At 45.5% G+C, this 11,575-nt stretch overlaps 1 long non-coding RNA gene across 1 annotated transcript; it reads right to left on the bottom strand.

The window, feature by feature from the left end:
- Window positions 1-427: 427 nt before the first annotated feature.
- Window positions 428-7,874, bottom strand: LOC112814840 (uncharacterized). The gene is made up of 3 exons (XR_003205880.2): window positions 6,000-7,874; window positions 1,357-1,410; window positions 428-1,279 (listed from the first exon to the last, which is right to left on the bottom strand). It is a non-coding gene; the product is annotated as an uncharacterized lncRNA (long non-coding RNA).
- Between the last annotated feature and the right edge of the window lie 3,701 nt (window positions 7,875-11,575).

Below are 11,575 nucleotides of genomic sequence, written 5' to 3'. Positions count from 1 at the left end.
GACAATGAAACAGGAGACAAATAATCTGTCGACTCCTGATTCTTCCACAATAACAAAGACCAGGTTCCCCAGGAATCTGATACTGTGCCCTAGGAAGGACCATGATACTCTACTGATACCAAAAGAGGGCCTCCTCCCCTGGTTTAAGCTAAGAATCACAGGACGATACTTTCTATTTGTTGTCAAAAATAAAATTTTAGGGGCGCCTGGGTGGCTCAGTCGTTAAGCATCTGCCTTCAGCTCAGGTCATGATCCCAGGGTCCTGGGTTCAAGCCCCACATCGGGCTCCCTGCTCAGCGGGAAGCCTGCTTCTCCCTCTCCCACTCCCCCTGCTTCTGTTCCCTCTCTCGCTATGTCTCTCTCTGTCAAATAAAGAAATAAAACCCTTAAAAAAATAAAAAAATAAAATTTTATTATTTGTATGTTCCAGTGTACAATTTGTGGACACATTGCCAACGTTTTCCATTCTCAAATACTCATCAACACACGGATAAAATGCAGGCACTGCATTTATTATTTATATTGTAATACATTGCTCATTGGAATACCAAGTACAAGGAGGGCTAGCAGAAGTCATAAAAATATATCTACCATTAAACTCAGAGAAAGCACTCTTTATTGGCACTTAATGAGGATCCCTAGCCAGAAGATCTAACATCTCATCCTATGGAATCCACCCATAAAAATCATCAATAACAATAGCCTGCCGACCACTGTAACCCCCTATAGGCTTGTAATACACACTCCAAACGCTAGAGACACACGTCAGCAGCAGAACAGGACCTGCCCATTCCCAGGGGACCAACTGTTAGAGGGACGGAAAAAAGTCCCACTCCTTGGAAATCCCAGCTGTTAGGACAACGTCATAGAAACCACACCCACAACTTAATAAAAGACACACATCTCGTTAGCCGGAGGCTGCAGATCACCACCCCTCTCACGAAGTCACTCCACAGCAGACTCGAGATCTGTGCTCTTCCCAGGATTACACGGGGCGCCACATTCCTCCAATACTCCATCCTTAGAACAAAACCTTTAACTGTCCTCGTCGGTCCTGTGCGCAGGCTTACAGTGAGCCCTGCGACAGCCAGACACCTTCTTGAGAGCACTCAGCCTCTCACGCCTATCCTAGCAGATAGAGGGCGCTGCTCTCCCTGATTTCTGTATCAACTAGAAAATACTTGGAACAAGTCTTATCATACTCCACGCAAAAGGCATGTTCTTCATCCGCAAAATCACTGATGATGAAACACCACAGATTCCTCGCACCTTCTTGAACCTAGGTAAATTGGAGATACAGGTTGGCCAGAGCTATTATCTCCAATCCCCGTACCCCCGCCCCACACACACCCTTACCTCGTGCATTCCAGACCAGTTTCCATCAACTTTGCTCATTGTCAGCCATTGTCTCTGCAGAATAGTAGAGTAGAACTGAGGTGCCGGGACTGAGGTGCTAGGTACTAAGCCAGCACCTTGGACCCAGGCACTACCAGCAATCAACACTCATTTTTTTTTTAAGATTTTATTTATTTATTTGAGAGAGAGAGAGAATGAGAGAGAGAGCATGAGAGGGGGGAGGGTCAGAGGGAGAAGCAGACTCCCCGCTGAGCAGGGAGCCCGATGTGGGGCTCGATCCTGGGACTCCAGGATCATAACCTGAGCCAAAGGCAGTCACTTAACCAAGTGAGCCACCCAGGTGCCCCGTAGTCAACACTCATTTTATCCACAGATGCATCACAGAAGACGTTGCCACCACAGCAATTAGAAAAGTCCTTACAACAGAGGACCTAACAACCTGTACCAGTCTCCACGGCCCCACTCCCTGGCTCCAGGGATTGGCTCATCCATGGGCGTGTGACCTAGTCCCGGCCAGTGAGGTGGCAGGAACCTCGGGTCTCAGTCTGCAGAGCAAACCATGGGGTGGACCACGCAGGCCAGGGGCTTTTCCATCACGACTGCAGAAGTGGCCTAGGCCAGGCCAGTGCCAGTGCCACAGAGAGCCCAGGAAGCTAGGGGCTTGATAACATGCTGAAGGCTGAATCAAACTCGTCCTGAAGCCCACACGTGCTAGGTCCTCCACTGACTCATGACAACCGTAAATGTGTTCATGGTCTTGGCCTGAACAAGATGACCGTCTGCGTGGTATATACCCTGCAAGATATACCCGCCAGGCATTGGGGACATATTCAGCAAAACAATACCTACATGTAATTCAACCACAGGCAAACATCTCATGGGAAGCTCGAGGCATTCAGATAAATGTGGGGGAATTCCTGAGGCCTTAATTGTTAGTCAGTCTCACTATCATCTTTCCGTTCAAGTTTAAGGGCCGGGGTCGGGCAGGATAGATGCCAGTGTACGCCCATACTGCCATTTGAAAATAAGAGCCCTCTCCCCCATCGTCCCTAAGGTGGCAAACCTGGGGTGTGGGAAACTACCACCCATGGGCCAAATATGGCCTCCCCCTGTATTCTGTAAATTAAGTGTGGCTGGAACATGAGCTATGGATGGTCTGCGGCTGGTTTTTTTTTTTTTTAAGATTTTATTTATTTATTTAATTGACAGAGAGAGAGAGACAGCGAGAGAGGGAACACAAGCAGGGGGAGGGTCAGAGGGAGAAGCAGGCTTCCCGCCGAGCAGGGAGCCCGATGCGGGGCTCGATCCCAGGACCCTGAGATCATGACCTGAGCTGAAGGCAGTCGCTTAACCAACTGAGCCACCCAGGTGCCCCTGTGGCTGCTTTCAAGCCACAATTCCAGAGAGGATTCATCGTCAGTGAGACCACGTGGATTGCAACGCCTAACAGAAAATCTTTACAGAAGACTTTACAGAAAAGTCTGTGCTGATCCCTGTTCTAAAAGATAATATTATCATGTCACGCCTTTGAGCAGAACGTAGCGCTTTCTGGGTAAGAACTAATTTCTTTACCCCCATAGCAGGACTTCCATCATTTTGGCCAGAACTCCATATCCATCCTCCTCTTTTGATACCTTTAATGGCACATCTACATGCCTGCAGCCCAGTGGGAATTCACTGCAGTTTACATGGTCGTGATGCTCAGAAACAGAGTTGTCAGTGTGAACGTGTGAATGTGAGCGTGAGTTTACTCTTTGTCAGCCACGGTATGCAAGTAGAACACAATCCAGTGGTACGCTTTCTGTCTTAGTGACGGCCACGATATGTGGTTACATAATGATATCAGAAAGAATCCACCTTCACAGAACAAACTTCATCTAGGAGGACCCTCAAATCTCTTGTCCTGGGCACTATGCTCCCCCGAGGCTGGGGGCACACAGAGGGACAGAGACTCACCTTACCCATCAGGGTTTTGAAGGACGCCTGTGGTTCCAAGACAAAAGATCCCGACACCAATCACTCACCCACCATCCAGCCAGGCAGCTGTGAGAGAGATCTACTCATAGCAGAAAGGACAGACCGAGAGACCCCACATGACAGCATGCAGTGACAAGTGCCACTACAGGGGATGCTTGGGAGGTTGGGGGTGTGCAGGCTTGGCCAGAGCAGGGGCAGGGGGACCAGGAATGCTCCAGGAGGATGTCACAGTTGTGTCCTTGTGTGGCTACACGAGTCAGTGTGACTGGGCATTGCCCAGACAGGAAATGACGGGGGGGGGGGGCGGTGTCGCTGCAAGAATTTAGGAATGAGATTTCTTTCCGTACCATTTTATTTTGCATGCTTTTATGACTCCCTAAAGCTGGATGAGTATGACATGAGGTATGGAGTTTGCCATTTCTTTCAAGTACGGCACACAGAGCACACTTGAGATTTATTTTTGTTGCTTTCACAGTATGATGACTTTTTCTCCCTTTCTGTCTGACCCATGGACAGGGAACAAAGGCAACACAGATCTGCACACTTTGAAATGTCAACAGAAACCTGCAAACCCAGGTTCCCACAGGAGCTGAAGTTTAAGGGCCAGAGTGACAACAAGGGGAGGAAGATAGCAAGTAACCAACTGAAGATGTTATGGGTCTGAGCTGGCCACCTTCTCCACCTGTCGGAGGGAAGCCATGCCTGACAGGAGGGAGCCACAGCTGGGCCTGGTCTCTCTGTCTGGGCTGCCCCTGAGCAGAGCACAGGATGTGCTGAGCTGGGTGTGGGTGTCGGGGGGAGATGGGCAGCTGGCCACAGATGCTACCTGCCAAGTACCTGTAGGACCAGCTCCTGGTCCTCAGCTGAGGTTAAACAATAATTATGCTTAGTTACATATTTACTGTGACAGGAAAGGTGCTCAGTGCTTTGGGTGACTATGTTCTTAAAAACACTTTATGGAGGTGTGACTGACATACAAAAAGCTCTCCATAATTAATGTCTGCACCTTGACCCTGAACCTAACCCTAATATCTAGTTAAGATATACTCAATTTAGAACATGGCTTATAAATTATATGGTGGTTTTTAGGAGCTAGGGGATCCAGGGACCAACCTAATTCCATCTTCTTCTCCCTTGAATTTGAGAGGTTATAACACATTCTGCCCCGTGCTATCTGGAGAGTGGCCACACGGGGGCAACAGTGAGTAAACATTAGGACAAACCCGGCCACAAAGCCAATTCTTCCTTCATCCTGTAAAACCTTGCTCATTCAACGTTTACAGATCATTCTATAGATTATTAAAAGTGTGACTTTGCTGAACTTTTTAAAAAGCAAACTAATTCTTTGAAACTGTTAAAAATATAAGATGTTTTAAAAAATCTCGGAGTTGGCTAGCAGATGAAGACCCAGGGGCCTGGGAAAAGGCTGTGACTATTGAGTATGTTCAGATCTAATTAGGAAACAAGTATGATTTATAGTCCACTTATTTTCACAAAGAGTTTGTGTCAACTAACAGTAATGAACACACACAAAAGAGTGCAGTTCAGAGGAAAACAAAATAAGAATCAACAGCCTCAAGAGCCAGAGGAAAAGCCACACCCAGGATCAAAGAAGACAGACCAGGGAGGCTAGGTTCAGGCTGATCTGCCGTCTGCAGATCCTCTGGAGCTAGAATGCCCCCAATGCCCCTGGGGGCTGCGGGTCAGGCAGAGCTCAAGCCCTGACGTTGCACTGTTGTAACCAGTGACAAGTCTCCTGGTCACTTCCTCCGTGAGACACCCCCACGCCCTGACTACTCCAGCCCACTTCTGGGAACCCCCATTCCTCTTTCTGACCCCGTTGTTTACTTTTCCCTTCACTTACACAATATACAGTATGTTTACCTACATACTATTCTGTCATTTAAAGGCTTTTGTCATGTTCTTGGTGCACTGTGCTTTGCATCAACCACCCTGATATATAATCACTTGTTGCACTGCGTGACTTAACTGGGGACTAGAAATACCCTCACAGTGTCATGGGGCTAGTGTCCTGGGCAAGGTCCTCGCTGAGCCGGCTCATCCTGCAGCTGTTGCCCTAAAGGCCTGATCCAGGCACTGCTGTTCTTGTGCAAGTAAGACAGCACAAAGCAAATTAGCCAAAACCTTGGCTATTGGTTCGGAATTGCTCAGGGCCCCTCAGCCACATCAAATAGCCTGAGGGCACACCCAGAAGACACTTGCTCGTCCAATGTTGTCCTAGGGAATTTCCATGGAATGGCCATTGTGTCAAATGGGGGAAGGCAGTGTGAGCGGGGAGGGTGGGAGTCAGAATTCCTGAGATAGAATCAATCTTGGAGACTGCCAGGCACTTAAGAGGAGTTCATTACATAGTTCTTTTTTTTTTTTTTTAAAGATTTTATTTATTCATTTATTTGAGAGAGAGAGAGAGAAACAGCATGAGAGGGGAGAAGGTCAGAGGGAGAAGCAGGCTCCCCGCTGAGCCGGGAGCCCGATGTGGGACTCGATCCCAGGACTCCGGGATCATGACCCGAGCCGAAGGCAGTCGCTTAACCAACTGAGCCACCCAGGCACCCCATTACATAGTTCTTGAATGAATAAATGAATCTAAAAACATTTCCTAATTTTAGAAATGATGAGCCTGAAGCTCAGATTAAGTGACTCACCTAAATTGTCCTGGAAATTGGTGACAGAGCCAGACTGAGATCTGAGATGGCCTCCAGCATGATCCCCTTGAGTGGCTTTAGCTCGAGCCATAATCACACATTTAAATTTTCTGGACCCCCAGGGTCTCATGGGACTCTTCATGTGGCATATTCTGGGAACAAAGTTCATGTCAGTGTCACAGAAACCTCTTACACTGGTTATAATGAGATTTTGTGAGGTCAATGGAGTCCCAAGCCATAGACCGCCTCACAGTTTGTCTGCAGAGATATGGTTGGTGGGAAACCCACATGCTGACAGAGCGTAGAGGAAGATGGGAAAAGCAGAGCAAAAGAGGTGGGTGCCCACTTCACTTCTGGCCCCAGATGACATGGTGGTGTCCAGCAGGAAGAGCCCCCCAGATGCCCCCCAGAACCTTCACAGAACTCACCCCTAAGGTTTAAAGCTGAGCTTCATACATAGGTCATGAGCACTCCTGGCAGCTCGGGATAGGATGACACACGACATAATAAAGCCAAGGCATTGAAGTTGTGTATTGAGAAGAAGGAAGATGGTGGAGGAATAGGGGACCCTATTTCAACTGGTCTCTGGAATTGAGCTGGATATCTACCAGCTCACCCTGAGCACCCACGAAACCAGCCTGAGATGTAAGAAGATCTGGATCTCTACAAACAGAAGATCGCAGGTGGTTGGTTTCAAGGTACGAAGCGGGGAGCCGTGATTCTGCAGGCAGATATCGGAGGATATATGGCATCAGGAGGAAGGCTGGCCATGGGGATCCTACACCGCTGGTGAGCGACAGCCTCGCACGCTGAGGACCCGGCACAGACTCGCAGACTGGTAGCGGTGGGGAAAGGATTTTAGGGCAGCCCCGGGGCAGAAACCCAGAGCGGTGGGGTCGCACGTGTGAACTGGGAGCAGCTGGCGGTTTTAGAAGCACAAAGGGCAGAGACGGGCCCCGACCTGGAGGCAGGACTGGGGGCGCTGCGGAGGGGCGCACAACCCAGGCCGCTGCAGTTTATAGCAGCACGGACAGAAACGGAGACGGTGTGGCCTGGAGAGCTCACTGAAGAACAGACTGCGCTCTCTCTGCTCTGAGGCGGAGGGTTGGAAACGGTCTCTTCTGCTCTGACTCGTGAAGAGACACAGAAAGCCGCCAGGAAAGCCACCAGAGAACAAAAGCCCCCAAAGTGATTCCCGCTGAGCCCATCCCCGCCACAGGGGGGCAGGGCAACTCCGCCCAAACAGGGTTGCCGGAGTAACAGCGCGGCAGGCCCCTTGCCCAGAAGACAGGCTGGGAAAACAAGAGGCCAGCAACCCTAAGGTCCCAAGAAAACAGGGGCATCTTGCTTGGGTTCTGGTCAATAATTTGGACTCCATACATTCCCTCAAACACCCATCAACAGAATGACTAGGAGGAGGAGCCCCCAAAATAGAAAAGACTCAGAGATTATGACTTATGCTGCAAATTTACAAATGGATGCAGATATAACCAAGATGTCAGAGATGGAATTCAGGCTAGCAATTGTGAAGACAATGGCTAGAATGGAGAAATCAATTAATGGAAACATAGAGTCTCTAAGGGCAGAAATAAAAGCTGAATTGGCAGAACTTAAAAATGCTATCAATGAGATCCAGTCCAATCTAGATAATCTAACAGCTAAGGTAACTGAGGCAGAAGAACACATAAGCGACCTGGAAGACAATATAATAGATAAAAAGGGAAAAGAGGAGGCCAGGGAAACACAACTCAGAATCCATGAAAATAGAACCAGAGAAATAACTGACACCATGATGCGTTCCAGTATCAGAATAATTGGAATCCAGGAAGGGGTGGAGAGAGAGAGCTAGAAGATGTATTTGAGCAAATCGTAGCTGAGAACATCCCTAATCTGGGGAATGAAACAAACATTCACGTCCTAGAGGCAGAGAGAACCCCTCCCAAGATCAAGGAAAACAGGCCAACACCCCAGCATGTAATAGTAAAACTTGCAAATCTTAGAACCAAGGAAACCATCTTAAGGGCAGTTAAGGGGAAGAGATTCCTTATGCAGAGAAGGAGGAACATCAGAATAATGTCAGACCTATCCACAGAGACCTGGCAAGCCAGAAAGGCCTGGCAAGACATATGCAGGGTACTAAATGAGAAGAACATGCAGCCAAGAATACTTTATCCGGCAAGGCTTTCATTTAGAATGGATGGAGAGATGCAGAGCTTCCACGACTGGCAGAAACTAAAAGAATATGTGAACACTAAGCCGGCCCTGCAAGAAATATTAAGGGGGGTTCTATCAAAGGAGAAAGACCCCAAGAGTGATATATAACAGAAATTTACAAGGACAATCTATAAAAACAACGTCTTCACAGGCAACATGATGACAATTAATTCATATCTTTCAATAATCATTCAACGTGAATGGCCTAAATGCTCCCATAAAACAGCACAGGGTTGCAGACTGGATAAAAAGACAGGATCCATCCATATGCTGCCTACAAGAGACTCATTTTGAACCTAAAGATACATCCAGAGTGAAAGTGAAGGGATGGAGATCCATCTTCCATGCCAGTGGACCTCAAAAGAAAGCTGGGGTAGCAATTCTTATATCAGACAAATTAGATTTTAAACTAAAGTCTGTAATTAAAGACACAGAAGGACACTATATCATTCTTAAAGGGTCTATCCAACAAGAAGATCTAACAATTGTAAATATCTATACCCCCAATATGGGAGCAGCCATCTACATAAGCCAACTGTTAACCAAAATAGAGTCATATTGATAACAATACGTTAATTGTAGGAGACCTCAATACTCCACTCTCAGCAACGGACAGATCATCTAAGCAGAAAATCAACAAGGAAACAAGAGCTTTGAATGATACACTGGACCAGATGGACCTCATAGATATATACAGAACATTCCACCCTAAAACAACAGAATACTCATTCTTCTCGAGCGCACATGGAACTTTCTCCAGAATAGACCACATACTGGGTCACAAATCAGGTCTCAATCGATACCAAAAAATTGAGATTATTCCCTGCATATTCTCAGACCACAATGCTTTAAAACTGGAACTCAATCGCAAGAAAAAATTTGGCAGAAATTCAAACACTTGGAAGCCAAAGACCACTCTGCTCAAGAATGTTTGGGTCCACCAGGAAATCAAAGAACTTAAACAATTCATGGAAATCAATATGAATGAAAACACATCATCCAAAACCTATGGGATACTGCAAAGGCGGTACTAAGGGGGAAATACATAGCCATCCAAGCCTCACTCAAAAAAATAGAAAAATCCCGAATTCACCAACGAACTCTACACCTTAAAGAACTAGAGAAAAAGCAAAAACAATGCCTAAGCCACGCATTAGAAGAGAAATAATTAAAATTAAAGCAGAGATCAATGAATTAGAAACCAGAAACACAGTAGATCAGATCAATGAAACTAGAAGTTGGTTCTTTGAAAGAATTAATAAGATCGATAAACCACTGGCCAGACTTATCCACAAGAAGGGAGAAAGGACCCAAATTAATAAAATTATGAATGAAAGGGGAGAGATCATGACTAACACCAAGGAAATAGAAACAATTATTAGAAATTATTATCAACAACTATATGCCAATAAACTGAGCAATGTGGGTGAAATGGAGGCCTTCCTGGAAACCTATAAGCTGCCAAGACTGAAACAGGAAGAAATTGACAACCTGAATAGGCGAATAACCAGTAACGAGATTGAAGCGGTGATCAAAACCTCCCAAAAAAACAAGAGTCCAGGCATGATGGATTCCCTGGGGAATTCTACCAAACATTCAAAGAAGAAATAATGGTCTATTCTGGAGAAAGTTCCATGTGCGCTCGAGAAGAAATAATACCTATTCTACTGAAGCTGTTTCAAAAAATAGAAAGAAAAGTTCCAAACTCATTCTATGAGGCCAGCATTACCTTAATCCCCAAACCAGGCAAAGACCCCAACAAAAAGGAGAATTTCAGACCAATATCCCTGATGAGTATGGATTCCAAAATCCTCAACAAAATCCTAGCTAACAGGATCCAACAATACATTAAAAGGATCATCCACCACGACCAAGTGGAATTTATCCCCGGGATGCAAGGGTGGTTCAACATTCGCAAATGAATCAATGTGATAGAACACATTAATAAGAGAAGGGAGAAGAACCATATGGTACTCTCAATTGATGCAGAAAAAGCATTTGATATCCTTTCCTGATTAAAACTCTTCAGAGTATAGGGATAGAGGGAACATTCCTCAAGTTCATAAAATCCATCTATGAAAAACCCACAGCAAGTATCATCCTCAATGGGGAAAAACTGAGAGCCTTTCCCTCAAGATTAGGAACATGTCAAGGATGCCCACTCTCGCCACTATTGTTCAAAAAGTACTAGAAGTCCTAGCAACAGCAATCGGACAAAATAAAAGGTATTCAAATTGGCAAAGAAGAAGTCAAACTCCCTCTTTTCGCAGACGACATACTTTATGTGGAAAACCCAAAAGACTCCACCCCCAAATTACTAGAACTCATAGAGCAATTCAGTAATGTGGCAGGATACAAAATCAATGCACAGAAATCAGTTGCTTTCTTATACACTAACAACGCAACTGTAGAAAGAGAAATTAGAGAAATGATTCCATTTACAATAGCACCAAAACCATAAGATACCTCTGATTAAACCTAACCAAAGAGGTAAAGGATCTATACTCTAGGAACTACAGAACACTCGTGAAAGAAATTGAAGACACAAAAAGATGGAAAAATATTCCATGCTCATGGATCAGAAGAATACACATTGTTAAAATGTCTATGCTACCCAGAGTAATCTATATCTTCAATGCCATCCCGATCAAAATTCCAATGACATTTTTCAGAGTGCGGGAACAAACAATCCTAAAATTTGTATGGAATCAGAAAAGACCCCAAATCGCCGAGGAAATGTTGAAAAAGAAAAACCTGGGGGCACCACGTTGCCCGATTTCAAGCTACATTACAAAGCAGTGATCACCAAGACAGCACGGTACTGGCACAAAAACAACATATAGACCAATGGAACAGAATAGAAAACCCAGACATGGACCCTGAACTCTATGGTAAAATAATCTTTGACAAAGCAGGAAAAAACATGCAATGGAAAAAAGACAGTCTCTTCAATAAACGGTGCTGGGAAAATTGGACAGCCACATGCAGAAGAATGAAACTCGACCATTCTCTAACACCATTCACAAAGATAAACTCAAAGTGGATGAAAGACCTCAATGTGAGACAGGAATCCATCAAAATCCTAGAGGAGAACATAGGCAGTAACCTCTTTGACATCGCACACAGCAACTTCTTTCAAGATACATCTCCAAAAGCTAGTGAAACAAAAGCAAAAATGAACTTTTGGGACTTCATCAAGATAAAAAGCTTCTGCACAGCAAAGGAAACAGTCAACAAAACAAAGAGGCAACCCACATAATGGGAGAAGATATTTGCAAATGACACTACAGATAAAGGGCTGGTATCCAAGATCCATAAAGAACTTCTCAAATCAACACACAAAAAACAAATACTCAAGTCAA

This window comes from Callorhinus ursinus, unplaced genomic scaffold, assembly GCF_003265705.2.
Source record: "Callorhinus ursinus isolate GAN/ISIS: 27379988/994484 unplaced genomic scaffold, GSC_fseal_2.0 scaffold46, whole genome shotgun sequence".
Classification (NCBI taxonomy): Eukaryota; Metazoa; Chordata; class Mammalia; order Carnivora; family Otariidae; genus Callorhinus; species Callorhinus ursinus.
Note: the sequence above shows the minus strand (reverse complement) of the source record. Positions and strands in the feature narration are given on the sequence as shown.